Raw genomic sequence first — 11,356 nt, forward strand, 5'->3', positions numbered from 1 at the left:
ATACAAATCTCGATGTGTCATGCCCCCTCTTCAGTGTGGAGACATTGAACTAGTTGGGTTTCAGTGTCTCCACACTGAAGAGGGAATATATTTACATCAATTCATACAACTCTCTGAATATATTGTTCTCCAATTATATTTTTTCAAGTTTCAATTGCCTGTTGTTGTTGTTGTTGTTTGTGGTTCCCCAGACTCTGTTATGCCAGGAAGCCTGCACCGCGCAAGAAGGACACCACGCTTACTGGATCTGACCATAACTGTGTGGTAGTGTGGATGTTGTTGTTGTCTAAGGCTGCCAAGTTAGGGCAATCTACTAGAGAGATGTGTAATTGTGTGGGGACTAACTTGGCAGAGTGGACATATGTCTGTTTGGGTGTTGTCTATGCGGGTGTTTGTAGGTGTTAGTGATTGGTGATGACCACATGAAGTCAAATTCAGGTGTACTCTCCAATCTTGAGCTGTGTTTCTGTGCTGCTTATGTTGGGTGGGGGGTGCCGAGTATTTTGTTGTTGAGGAAGGTTATTAAGTGCTTGTCTGGTGAGGTGATAGCGGATGTGCTTTTTGTTTTGTGTGATGCTTTGTGGGTGGTGGTATAGACACCAAGATATTTGTATAGTGTCTGTGTGGTGTATTCGCTATTTGCCTGTGTGTTGGAGGTGGTCGTGAAGGTAATAGCATGGGCTGTTTGTGTTGTTTATGACCGGATGCCAAGAATTGTGTGCCCCTCTCATGTCTAAGTGTGTTTCGATGTGAGAATCTGTTTCAACGTGTAAGTGTTCTACATTGTGGACTGTGTACTGCCAAGGATGATTCTAAGAGCTGTTTTGTAATATTTGTAGTTTGTTTGGTTGTGTGTTGATATAGGGGTGCCAGGCTGGCGTAGTTTATTATGGAGCGGATGTATTGTTTGTATACTGTGATGAGCGTTTCTTTTTGTTGTCCAAATGTTAGCCTTGTTAATGACTTAGTGCATTTAGTCTAGGTCTGCATTTCTTGATGATGTTACTGACATGTGGAACAAATGACAGAAGTGTTGTATGTGACTCCTAGGATTTTTGTTTCGTGTGTGTGTAATTGTGGTGTTGCTGTGGGTCTGCTGATGTTCTTTGTTGTGACTAGTGAGCAGTGTACTTGTGGATTTTGTTGGGTGCTGCAATCTGTTTTGCGAGCCAGTTTTCAAGTTGTGTTATGTAAGTCTGTACTTCTGTACTTGTGACATACGTTTTGTCTGCATGTATTGATTTGATTGTTAGATCGTTCAGGCATATGAGGAGATGTATATGTTGTTAGGTGAGGTGTTGGTATGTCATGCATGAATAGGTTAAAGTGTTGAGCTTAGGACGGAGCCTTGTGGGGACGCCGTTCGGGAAGTTTCTGATTTTGGATGACTCGCCATTGTAGTGTACAAATGCTTGTCTGTCTGTTAAGTAATTGCCTGTATTGATCTGTTATCAACATAATACAGGTATAATTGAATAATCTCAGAAATGTAATGTTCTTCAAAAATCTCCGTACATAAACTGTAAATGGTTTTAGATGGTTACCCATTGGTTGCCTTTACGTTTGCTCGTAAAAGTTTCTACTAAAAATGAACTTACAATAATAAATCCGGTTAATTCATTATCTGAGATATTCTAATACCAATTTAATAGGCACTTTCATAATTAAGGAACGCACATCAAAATTTGCTAATCGAGAGTCTAGAATGATGGTGATGCTCTTCTAGTGTTTTCGACAGATCCCATGAATCAGTCAAATGGGTTCATGGGATGTTTCCTAACTGCAGTGATGGCAATTCTGTAAGATAATTTCAAAGTTTATAATGATAGGTCTCAAAGGATAATTCTCCCTAAGCGTTTGAACTAAGCCTTATAAACATCGTAACGACTGAGAATCAGTGGAGAACTGAGTAACATCATTATTTTCCAGTTTTTATCTTGAATGGCCGTTAAATGATTTAATCATTTCATAATGGGGTTCTTATTGAATTTCGTGTATGTACTACTATCGCTACACAAATATCAAATTTTTTGAAACATAAATTAGGTTGTCTCAAAAACGGAAGATTTATTAAATGACAGTAGCACAGACACGAAACTGGAAGAGATCTCCCTTGATGAAGTAATTAACTCTTATAAAGTGAATAGGTGGAATAAACCCCAAGAGAGGCATTTCCTTCCGATGCTTCCTTTCATCTTCCGTTGTGTCTCAAAAATAACTTATTTCGTTACATGGTTCTTTTTGTAACTAATAATCCAGCATATTTACATGCATACACACACGAACATATATATATGTTGTTATATATATATTATATATATATATATATATATATATAAATATATAAATATATATATATATATGTATATATGTTCTATATATACATACATATACATATTTATATGTGTATATATACACACACATATATATACATATATCTGAACGAAGAGATGTGACAGGTCAGGAACATGAAACAATGAATTTGATATGAATGGTGAAAGATTGAAAGGCTTGATTCTTATAAGTCTTTGGGAGTAAATACAAGGGACGATGGAAGGCTGAAACAAAAAGAATTGGGCTACGGAATGTAAGAAGCAGGATCGATAGTAGGGTGTGTGTGTAAATGATTAATTAGAGATTGGAACCATCTTTGGAAGAACTGGTTGTAATGTGTGAAGGGATAGCTGAGCCAACTCTCCTTAATGGAAGCTAAGAGTGTGTAATGATTTGATCTAAGAAAGTTTGGTCTGATTAACTGAGACTGGAACCTTTTGGTTATTCAGTACAATTGTGTATTATGAATACCAATGAAAGAAACAAGTGGAAATTGCTGATGTGAACTTTTATGTCGTACGTGTAGCATATGAAGAACAACTGAAAGGATGAGAAATACGGAGAAACATAAAGGAAATGGCAAAAGGTTACCATAGGTAATAGGATGGGCCAGAGTGTTTTGAGGTGGTGCGATCATGAGGGAAGAATGGAGGACAATAGGTTAGTGACAAGTGTTTAATAGGAGCGTTAGGAGGAAGATAAGAAGCCTTAGAAAGGACTAGGTAGGTGGCGTAAGAGGCACTGGAAAGTAAGAGTCTTAGCAGCCAGGCGCGTATGAGAGATGGCAATGAAGGGTGTGTTGTGCGTAAGGGGTTTTAACGTGCTTCTGATGATCATTTTGTATAGTTGTATGAGACGGTTTATGTTGAAGAAGTTTTGTCTATATGTATTCGTACAAGGTTCATCGGTGTAGGTATGAATATTTTTCTCTTGAGTCATCCCCTATCGGAGGAAATATTTTAATGTATTTGTGCATCACACACACATATATATAATTATATATATATATATATATATATATATATATATATATATATATATATATATTATATATATATATAAAATATATATATATGCGTGTATTCATATATATATATATATATATATGATATATATATATGAATATATATATATATATATCATATATATATATATATATATATATGAATATATATATATATATATATATATATATAGCATATATATATATATATATATATATATATATATATATATATATATACACACACATACCCACACAGAAATTCTGGGGTGAGAAAGATTCAGTCTGTTCTCAGGGTTCGGTTTCTACTCTTTTTAATTAAAGAGAGTCATTTCCGACAGCGGCTACGACCGAGACTTTCCTGGCGCTCAGAATGAAATCGCCAGGAAACGAATTACTTTGCGAAGCTTTGAAAGAAAATGCAAAGGGATTGAGGAAACAGGCAGCCTGTTAAATACTTAATTTCTTCCATAATTGTAAAATTTGTAATTGATATCCGTTGACGAAATATAAAAGGTGAAAAATAAAATCATTTGAAAAAGTAGGAACAGTCAACTACCTCAACAACGTATAATTCATTTAATGGCAAAATCCAAGTTGGGAAACAACACAACTAATAATGAATTGTAAAAATATGTTCTATGCAACTTATTTTAGAACAACTTGCACAACATTTAAGTGATAGATTAAAAGCTCAACAAACCAAAAATAACGCAACTAAGTGTATTCGTAAATTGAAAACCAGATACAGACAGACATTGTAAGAGAATTCCAGCTGCAACTCGGGCGCCATGCTTTTATGCAAAACCAAATATGCTTGCAATCATGACGCTATTTCTTCAATCAGCGTCTGCAAACATTAGGGCCGTCCTTCTCTCTCCGATTACACTTATTTACAGCTTCATACCAATATCTATCATTGCTCTGCTCTTGGTTCGTTATGGTATACATTCAATTCCTTTTCCCAAAAAGAGGGGATTATTTCATTAATTCTTTATCTTTTATATTTAGCCATTCATTTCTATTTAATTATTTACGTCTGACCCAGCAGTCTGCGACTTTTATTTGATTTTCGGATTTTTCGTATCATACATCTTTGATAGTACCCTGTTTTATCATTTTATCTGCCAGCGAATGTTTGACACTCGTTTTCAAACATTTTTATCTCCGGTTTTGCACGGATTTGATCTTTGCAGTTGCCACAGAGTCCATCCAGACTAATTTCAGTTTCATTTCAACAATGTCCCATGCAATTCTAGAGAAACTCGCATCGCAATTACATCTCCTAGTCATAAATAATTGCGAACGGAAGTAAGGGGTCCACTACGGGTATACTCTTGAAGTTTATTGTAAAGCTTATCCCATAATTTAGGATTTCGATAATGAGGTTTACTGTTGTGTAGAGGTTTATTCTAAAGTTTAATCCATCACACAGGATTTCGATTATAAGGGTTTACTATAGTGTAGAGGTTTAATTTAAAGCTTATCCCATCATACAGGGAATTCGATTATAAGGGTTTACTAAAGTGTAGAGGTTTATTCTGAAGTTTATTCCATCAAACAGGATTCCGATTATAAGGGTTTACTAAAGTGTAGAGGTTTATTCTGAAGTTTATTCCATCAAACAGGATTCCGATTATAAGGGTTTACTAAAGTGTATAGAGGTTTATTCTGAAGTTTATTGCATCAAACAGGATTTCGATTATAAGCGTTTACTATAGTGTAGAGGTTTAATTTAAAGCTTATCCCATCATGCAGGGAATTCGATTATAAGGGTTTACTAAAGTGTAGAGGTTTATTCTGAAGTTTATTCCATCAAACAGGATTTCGATTATAAGGGTTTACTATACTGTAGAAGTTTTTTCTGAAGTTTATTCCATCAAACAGGATTCCGATTATAAGGGTTTACTAAAGTGAAGAGGTTTATTCTGAAGTTTATTCCATCAAACAGGATTCCGATTATAAGGGTTTACTAAAGTGTAGAGGTTTATTCTGACGTTTATTCCATCAAACAAGATTCCGATTATAAGGGTTTACTAAAGTGTAGAGGTTTATTCTGAAGTTTATTCCATCAAACAGGATTTCGATTATAAGGGTTTACTAAAGTGTAGAGGTTTATTCTGAAGTTTATTTCATCAGACAGGATTCTGATTATAAGGGTTTACTAAAGTGTAGAGGTTTATTCTGAAGTTTATTCCATCAAACAGGATTCCGATTATAAGGGTTTACTAAAGTGTAGAGGTTTATTCTGAAGTTTATTTCATCAAACAGGATTCCGATTATAAGGGTTTACTAAAGTGTAGAGGTTTATTCTGAAGTTTATTCCATCAAACAGGATTCCGATTATAAGGGATTACTATAGTGTAGAGGTTTAATTTAAAGCTTATCCCATCATACAGGATTTCGATGATAAGGGTTTCCTTTATTGTGTCCGTTTATCTTAAAGGTTAACCATTCTTACAAAATTATAATACTAAATATTACCTCTAAGGTTGAAATTTATTTTAAAGCCTGCCACATCATACAAGATTTCGATTATAAGGGCTTCATTTACTTCAGACTCTTATTTTAAAGTTTCGCCCATCATACATTATAATGGATTTTTTAATTACAGATTTTAAAGCTTGTACGTCAGACAGGATAGCGGTTTTAAGTTTTTTTTTAGTGGAAGCTTATTCTAAAGCTTACTCGGTCCTTCTGTACTCCAGATATAATAGTTCCTATTATTTTTGAAGTGTCTTCTAAAGCCTATGCAATCACGCAGATTTCATAAGGTTTATATTCTTGCATGTAATCGCTCCTACAAGGTTTATGTTCTCATATAAGTTAATTCTAAAGGTTTTCCAGTCGCCCAGGATTTCAAATATATGGGTTTCTTTTTTTTGTACAGGTTAATTCCAAAGCTTACCCAATCCCCTACGGTTTCGACTATAAGGACTTCCTTTCATGTACAGGTATATCTTTAAGCTTACTCTAATAAATAAGTGTTTATAAAGCTTTACCATAGTATAGAGGTTTAATCAAAAGCTTTCTTTATCATACAGAATTCCGACTATAAGGGTTTCCTTCATTGCCGGGGTTTACCCTAGTCGTGTACCATCTTACACGGTTAACATTGTAAGGGCGTCTTTTGTTGCTGAAGTTTATTCTAAAGTTTACCCCATCATACAGGAATTCGCTTATAAGGGTTTCCTTTATTACTGAGGTTCGTTTATAAGATTATCCCATCGTAAAGGATTTCAGTTCAAAGGGTTTTCTTTATTGTACGGGTTTATTCCAAAGCTTACCCCATCACATAGAACTACGATTATTGGGGTTTCCTTTATTGCAGAGGTTTATCTTTAAGCTTACCCCATCATACAGGATTACTATTATAAAGGCTCCTTTACTATAGTTTTATCTAAAGCTTACCCCAACCAACAGGATTTTGACTGCAAGGTTTCCTTTATCATAAGGGTCACATCATCATAAAGCATTCATGATAAGGGTTTCCCAGTTATATGATTCTTCATTGTACAGGTTTCCTATTACAAGATTCCCATCTATAAAGTTTTTCCATAATGGATTATTTTTTAATGTAAAAGATTATCCATCTCAGAGGCTTCCGTGTCATAAATGATCTCAAAATAAGAATTTCAGAAGAATAAAGATTTTTCCAGTTTACCATATCAGAACGAAATAGCAGTGACACAGACCGATTACTAAAAATCTTACAGCGAAACTGTAGTGGTAATGAAATATATACGATCTAGATATTCAACACTGATCCTTTAGCCCAAATGCAGTTAAGAGACACATTAAAATAAAATTTAACAAGGATCAACACGTACACAAACACGATTCATTTTATAACTGTCTTGAGTCGTTGCAGCGTGCGCCCCATCACCATTCTTAACATATGCTTTCAAACTCGAACTGATTAATGACAGGAGAAATGAAAAGAGCGTTTAACAATAGATGAGACTTAATGGAATGTAAGTATTTTTGCACCCCTTGTTCCAGGATGTGCTTTTACCTTTACAACGCTATAAAACTCTTTATCCACCAATCAGCCGGAAGTGCTTCAGAACCTAAAGAATTTACGATCACAATAAAGACGAAAGGAAGAAGGATAATGATCAACAGAAGGGTAAATAAGATAATGATATGATGGATGTTTCTTTGACAGGAGAACAATAAGGGGTCGGATACGCATTAGGTGTCAGGTCCTTCCGGATCAATGCTTTTATTATCATTCGTATATTATGCATAGTAGATAAACACCAGACTAATATTACTAATGTATATGAAATTACGTATACGTATATATATGAAATAAATAAGGATTTAACATACACATGAACGCACACACATGCATACAAATGTACATATGAATACACACATATATATATACAGTATATATATATATATATATATATATATATATATATATATATATATATATATATATATATATATATATATATATATATATGCGTGTGTGTGTGTGTGTGTGCATACAATAAAATGTCATTATGCCTTAAAATAACTACCAACGATTACAAGGAAATCTAATTAACGAAAACAAAAAAATTAGAAGAATGAAAGCAATTCTTATGTATACTCTCGCTGGATTAAAGTATAAGTAAAGGCTATCATTGTATAATGGAAATGATAATTTTCTTTAAATACACTTTTCATACAGAAAGGGAATGTGACCTAACGCATCTAGAGAAAAACATAGAAACTTTGCTTGCAGTCATCTAAAACCCTTTCAGCTCGATTCAATAGAGAAAACAAAAATCAAATTCCTTGGTACACCTTTTGTGTTTCGGAAAACTTTTAACAAAAACGATTTCTTTCCGGTGTCTATCCGTAACTCTCCCTTGTACCTGTTCAGACACTGGTAACCTGTGTTGAACGCCTACCGTTATACGAAATAACAGGTTCACGACACCTGTGTTTTAACTGCCTGATTGTAAATACTGAACTCACTGTTCACTGAATATAGTTACTGAAGGACACGAAATAAAAACTAATTTCATTTGTCTACCAACAAAATTGTTAACTTAAGCATTTGCGGGTGGCACGTCCGAGTACCATGCGGAATAACTGACAAAAGAATTAATTTCTTATCATTTTCTTACCATCGATATAGTAAAACTTTCAGGTTATCGGTGGACTTGTACGAATGGCAATGTTAAAAGAACTTATCTGAGATAGATGGGAGGTTGAAATACTAACTGTAATTCAATTAATGAATAATTGACAACTATAACATTAATATCTTTTATTTTCCCCAATTATATCCTCTAGGAAAACCTTGCTTTCTTTTGTGTTACTCTACTTTCCCCACAATCTTGAAATTACATTAGGTAATGCTCGTCCCCTGAATCTCACACCCTTACAAGAAAAGGTAAAAATGTCATCGGCATCTGGTTTGGTACCTCTCAAAGCATTCCGTTTTCTAGCTGACGCGTACAAGAATTTGGTTTAAAATAAAATTAATGTGAGTCTTGATGATAAATAATGAGAACAAAATTAACAAGAGTAAGCAACATTACGAAATTTGGACCCCAAAACCTTCCAGTGAAATCAAGATTTAAACAGTAGGGTTTAAATGTTCAAAAATTACTTTCAACTTCTGATCCGATAGAGAATCCTAATCATAAACATTAACTAAAATCCCTGGGTGGGTCAAGAACTGAATTGTGGCTTAAGACACGATACTGGATCACGTACTGAGTATCAACAAAGGCTCTCTAATAATGGATCGCGTGCGCATATTTCATCTGATGGCTGAAATGTCATATTATCTATTAAATATCAACCAAAGGTTGCAATTTCAGATCATATATAAGAAATATAAAGGAGAAACTAACAACATTCTAGGTACTAAATATCAGCCAAAGGCTCTAATATTGGACCGTATACTAAATAACACCAATGGCTCCACGACATAAGTACATGTAACCCTATGAAACAATCATTGCTATTTGAAGATTTATAAAAAAAAGAGAGAAAAAAAAGAAAAATCTATAGGGAAAGGAACTATAGACATCGGGTGAGATTAAAGACGTAACGAGAGGCCTAACGATCATCAAGGGACACACAATTCCTTGAAAAGTACCTTTGAGACGCTGGGGGAGGATCTACTTTTACTAATTTACCGAACGGAGCGGAGCTTCGGAATTGGTGGAAGATGGTAAACATGAGATGAAACGAGGAGGATTTCATGGTTTATTTATCATCTCGGTGAGAGGGCATACACTTCTGCTGATATTGATATCATATACATACACATTTATACAATACACAAACATATGTATATATTATATATATACATATATATATATATATATATATACATATATATATATATATATGTATGTATATAATGTTTATTATGTATATATAAACTTCCACTGTTGTTTTGTGCATTTCCACAATTAATAGCAGAACCTCATTTAAACAAGATGGTATCTAGCAGAGATTATTTTATTAAATAAGTTCCAAGCTTTCGAGGACTTTTCTATCTTCATCGTCTGGTAGCCTGCTACCAGACGATGAGGACACAAAAGGCCTTGAAAACTTGTAACATTTTTTTGAATAAAAATCTCGGCTAGATACCATCTGTTTAAATATATATATGTGTATATGTACATATTTATACAAATGATATACAGTATATATATATTATATATGTATACACAAGTATATAAATATATATAACATATATTATACACACACACACACACACACACACACACACACACACACACATATATATATATATATATATATATATATATATATATATATATATATATATATATATATATATATAATGGTAGTATGTTGAATTTCATATTTCTTATAGATTCTACAAGAATAGGTAAAACTCAGTCAAATAATAATAAGGGGAAACCAGCAATAGCAAATTATCTTAACCTATTTTAGTGTCATGAGCAAACTCTTCTGCAGTCTGCTTTTCAAAGACTTCCGGTTTGAAGTTTCGGCAACATATGGGCATATGGAATTACTTCAAACTGAGAGAGAGAGAGAGAGAGAGAGAGAGAGAGAGAGAGAGAGAGAGAGAGAGAGAGAGAGAGAGAGAGAGAGAGAGCAGATATATGAGCGGAAAATGAATAAATGTATAGAACGCGGAGTAATAAATACTGAGGGCGGTAACCAATCTTCTGATCTGGAACCCATTGACTGACCCGGGAGAGAGATTCTAGCATTGCCTTATTTTACGCGCGCTAGAGAGAGAGAGAGAGAGAGAGAGAGAGAGAGAGAGAGAGAGAGAGAGAGAGAGAGAGAGAGAGAAAAAACAATTTTACTTGGGTTTTTTATAAGTTTTAATTGCATGACTCGTGAATCATTTGAGACAGTTATTTTGCATAAGTGACAAAAATATTACATAATATTCACATAGTTTTAACAAATATAATTATCTAATAATAAAAAAAGCATCCTACCAATACAAACTAAAATTAATTTCAATTTTCCATTTTCAAGTTAAATACCTTTCAAGATTGGGAATAATCCCTTCATCACTTTGATACAAGACCCAACTTAATTTTTAATCAACCAAAGAGAGAATAATTTAAATATTTACGAAATACTTTCTGTAGTAATAAAATATATCGCATAACCACATACGAATTAGTTTTTAACAGTAATAGAATTTCTGTTCGTTTAGATCAAAGCACCAAGAACGCCCAGGAAACGATCCCCAGTTGGAAATCATTCGTAATCTTGATTGAATTCTAATTCAGACCTCTTACCGATTATTGATACTTTCACTTCCTCTCTTATTATTTCAAATACATTCTGCAAATCATTGTTCGCTTCTTTATCTGTTTCGCTATCTCGTTTTCTCGTTTTTTCTCCACCTAACACAAATTCTAATGCGGAGGCTTAACTTACAGCCTGGAAAGAAGTTACAAAAAGGTTGGCCAACAAGTTAAGGTGGCTATTGAGAACGCTTCCAGAATTTTGGAAGGCATAAAAAAAGTAGAAAGAAATTCCAGAGGT

The sequence above is a fragment of the Macrobrachium rosenbergii genome, chromosome 53 (assembly GCF_040412425.1).
Source record: "Macrobrachium rosenbergii isolate ZJJX-2024 chromosome 53, ASM4041242v1, whole genome shotgun sequence".
In the NCBI taxonomy this organism is placed as follows: Eukaryota; Metazoa; Arthropoda; class Malacostraca; order Decapoda; family Palaemonidae; genus Macrobrachium; species Macrobrachium rosenbergii.